Source organism: Penaeus japonicus, unplaced genomic scaffold (genome assembly GCF_977035675.1).
Source record: "Penaeus japonicus unplaced genomic scaffold, GWHDUDI00000001_assembly GWHDUDI00000026, whole genome shotgun sequence".
NCBI lineage: Eukaryota > Metazoa > Arthropoda > Malacostraca > Decapoda > Penaeidae > Penaeus > Penaeus japonicus.
Window position 1 is genome coordinate 9818219 of NW_028234428.1, and position 5000 is coordinate 9823218.

Below are 5000 nucleotides of genomic sequence, written 5' to 3' on the forward strand. Positions count from 1 at the left end.
TTGCGATTTCGGAGGGAACTATCAACACTTACGTTAGCGAGGAAGTTGAAGTCCGGTGGACCTCGTCCGCTGCGCGGCCCCAATTCCGCGGAAATGCGTAATATATTAAATTGAAAAGTGCAACCCCTAAACGTTATCAGATCAAGCTGATTTTTTTCACATTTCATTTTTATGATATATGGAGCCTATTTTTGTACAGTCACAATGACATTTCAAAGATTGCAATTATCGCCATTGTCCTTCGCTCCTTACGACGGTCGTATCTGTACGATGATCATGACAATGTCTATGGTCAAAGGACACGGCTGTAGGATATGAGGACCTGCCTGCGCTTCGTTTGCTAATTCCCATCTCTTATCCATGATTCATTCCACGCTTACGTTCGTTAGTCTAACCGTCGCGACATATTTAAAATAGGCAAAGGAAAAAGATTCGCGTCGACATACTCGGTACAACGCAAGCAATGAGTACATATAATCCACAGTTGTCCCCCCACAGCCTGCAACCTGGGTCCTGACAGTAGCGGAGTACATGGAGTAGATCAGGGAACTTGCGGGGTAATATATGAATGAATTACAACGGTATACGACACAAATCTACCTTAGTTCCATCATCTGTCTACTGTAAATTTATAATGTAAAAGATGCGATTTTTATGCGGTTTACTCACCCGCATGACGTGCTATGTGCACAGCAATCGCTGTTTTTTTCTTACGGGAATTTTGAAATTGCGATTTTCGGGGCATTTTTGTACTTAAAATCCTAACACAGCGACCAGTCTAATCGTATCCAGCTTTGAAGTTAGCCCTAGCCCTGGACACCCGCTCCTTTTTAGCAGTTCGTGCTACTTACCTTATTTTCGGGAGTTTTTATTTTTGTCTCTATACATGGAGCTCGGAGTGGTTCCTTCTTTAGCGATACACCTTTTGAATACATAGTGTATGTGTATCCCAATTCGCATCCCGCAAATACACAAACACTCACACGCAAACACATAAACACACACGCGCAAACACACACAAATACACAAAAAACGCAATTAACACGTACGTACGTCTTCACGTTAAAACAACCGACTCGGAACTCGCTCGAAAAATCAAACTCGCGGATTCACTAATAATAAGGAACATGAAAGCGCTATAGTTGGCCAGTTAATCTAAGGTTTACTCTCATTCAATGTCGTCTAAAGTTCCCCAGAAATCGTTTTTCCGATAGATGGCTCTCTTTCAAATAAGAGCGCTTCAGATGAGACAAAAGGACTCTTCACCAGTGTAGGATGAAGGCAGAAGAACCTTGCCCTTCCTTACAATAATAAGCCCAGAATGTAGTGTATACGGGTGGAATCGCGGGTTAAGCACACTATATATGACACTGTATATGAGTACTAGAAGGTGAGATAACCCATCGATACTATTCGTGGTATTTTGTAACGCGGCACTATTCGGAAACTTTAGTGACTGATCGCCAAAAAGAAAGCTATAAATTTATGTTCGCGTATGCAAGAAAAAACGAAATAATCCCAGCTGATAGATAGAATTGCACCTCGGTTAAAATATGACGGAAAACAATCCATTAGTTGAAATAAATCGCAAGAAAGAACAGTTTCGTGAATCTTCTGTTAACGCGTGTTTTATTTCTCTTTTTTCACCAGGCAAACCAAAATGACACGGCTTGACCTTCCTGTAGGGGAAGAAAGCAAAATAATAAGAATGCCCAAGTATGTACTTGCGTTGGTTTGAAGACATCGATTTGGAAATTCTTCGTGATCTGAGCGGAAGCCATGGAGATCTATATGACGGAAGCAGTGAATCACTTCTTGTAAAACTGAGTTCATTGTGACAAATGGATAAAAGTGGTATAAATGAGACTGAATATCTCTTGTGTTGTGAAAATATTCGGTCTCATTTATACCCCTTTTATCCACTTCTTGCAAGCCGAATGGAGGCAAGCAACCGCTGCTCCAACAGCTTGTAAAGTTTACCCTCACTTGGTATGAATGGCTGGTTGGAGCAGGGAAACTAGCAAGCGGCTCTCTGAATTCGTTTGGTAAAAGAAGGACACAGAGTCCCGATAATACAATGAGATTTCGGCCGAAGTCTTGCTGGCAAACGGGAGAGACACGCGAGGAACTTGGTCAGGCCAAGAAAGGTCGGCCTAGAGTGACGAACAGAGATCAACTGGGCAGAGGTCACGGAGCACGAGGCCTGCCCCGAGGGCAAGGCTGGAGAGAGAGTGATTGCTTGCAACGGATGTGGCAGGCACACAGGGGCGACCTCTGGTCAGCTTGTGTTGACCCACAAGATCGCGGAGGAATGTGTCTGCTTCAGTAGCGACCGCGTTGGTAACGATGGCTTGGCTTAGGTTGAGTCGCCGTCTTGACAGTACATATATGCGAGGGTTGTTCCTCCAACTCATGCAATCAGTGTCCGTGTCTGTGTCCCAGTGAATGTTCATTTCTGTCACTCAGATGTAGGCTAGTATAGGCGCTTTGCAAACGAGTTGATGCCCAAATTACAACTTACCCTGTTTCCTTGTTTTGTAATTTGCAAAAGCATCGTTGCTTAGTCATCGTTGGGGACCATATTGCCGGGGGCATATTTTCACTTAGCAAAGTAACGTGAAACATGGGATACAGCTGCTATAAATTAGTTACCCTATATGTCTGCATGTAGTAGGATTAGAAGACTTATTTATCGTATTTGTTATACAGTATATTATGTATTTAGTTTTTTTTTCAGAAATAAAGTTATGAGAAATGATGAAGAAGAAAATCGCTGAGAAACTTGCGAGGGGAAGGGAAGGGCACCGGCATTTGGAACACATGACGTCTGTGATATCTTTTTTGCCAAGCTGTTGAGATGGTTTTGAAAACTAAGGTGATCATGTTTATATATATATAGATAGATAGGTGAATAGATAGATAAATAAATAAATAAATGAAAAGTATGTATATATATACATACACACACACACACACACACACACACACACACACACACACACACACACACACACATACATATATATATATATATATATATATATATATATATATATACACATATACATATACATATACATATACATATACATAAAATGTAGATATATACAAACAAATAATAAATTATATATACATATATATACATAATATACATATATGTATATATAATATATATAATATAAATAATAAATAATTAATCTAATATTATATAAATAGATTATATATATATTATATATATTATATAATATATATATAAAGCTATCCACCACACACACACACTCCACATATTCTTGCTTGTTGAGTCTATTAAATTGCATCTATCTATCCATATATACAATCCAATCTATCTATCTATATACCACTGCCCCTCCCATCTCCAGAAAGGAGCAAGAGAGAGAGAGAGAGAGAGAGAGAGAGAGAGAGAGAGAGAGAGAGAGAGAGAGAGAGTCTGATCGGGCACATTATTGAATGAGCACTGCACTACAGTAGATACCTGTCATATAGTTATCTACACAAAAAGTTCCGAATTAACCATGCTATAACAAAGAGGCTCGCTTTGACAGCTCCAACTCCTATTCTCAACCCTCCGATTCCACCCGAAGCGGTCATGGTCTGGACGGAGGTGGAGCAGGGGTTTTGTCTGCAGTGGGACTGGTCTGATACTTGTAGGTGAAGCGTGGACGATATGTTACTCTTTAGGATTACACCTGGGTAGTTTGATGGAAAATGATTATTATCTCTCTCTCTCTCACTATATATATAAAAATTTTATATATATATATAAATATTATAATATATTATATAATCAATATATATATATATATATATATATAAATGCGTGTGTGTGTAAACACACCCCACACACACACACACACACACACACACACACACACACCACACAAATCCACAAAACACACACACACACAACACACACACCCACACACAGAACACACACACAATAACGCTCGCGCGCACGCGACACACCACCACACACACACACACACACACACCCACAACCACACCCACATCAACACACACACACACACGCACACCACACAGCCAGCCACACACACATACACACAGACACAGACACACATACACACGCGCACGCGCACGCACACACACACACAAACAAACACACACACAAACACACAGACACAGACACAGACACACACACGCACGCACGCACGCACGCACGCACGCACGCATGCACGCACGCCACGCACGCACGCACGCAGCTCACACACACAAACACACACACCACACACACACACACACACACACATATATATATAATATATATATATATATATATATATATATATATATACAATATATATATATATATTCCTATATAGTATATATATACATAGAACTACATATATATACTATGATATATATAAAATACAATTATATATATATATGTAATAACATATATAAATATATATATCTAGATATATACAAGTACTGATATTATCATATGAATATATATATATATATATTAATGTTACAGTATGAGTATAGTATATATATGATATATATATATATATATATAATAGATATAATATATATATATTAAATAATATATATGTATATATGTGCATATTACATATATTATATATATATATATATACTATATAATATATATGTATAATATATTCATGTATGCTGTGTCTATATATAATCTATATATTATATCAGTCAAAAATATATTATATATATATATAATTATATCTATATATATAGATATATACATATTAGTATATAGTATATATATATGCTATCATAAATATATATAATATATATATATATAGTATATATATGTTGGTTTGAACTATATATATATTATATATATATATCATATATATATATATATTATATATATATATCAATATACATATAGAACATATATATGTGTGTGTGTTGTGGTGTGTGTGTATATTAGTATATATGATAATAATAAGTGTGTATGTATATAGTGATTTGTATATATCTATATT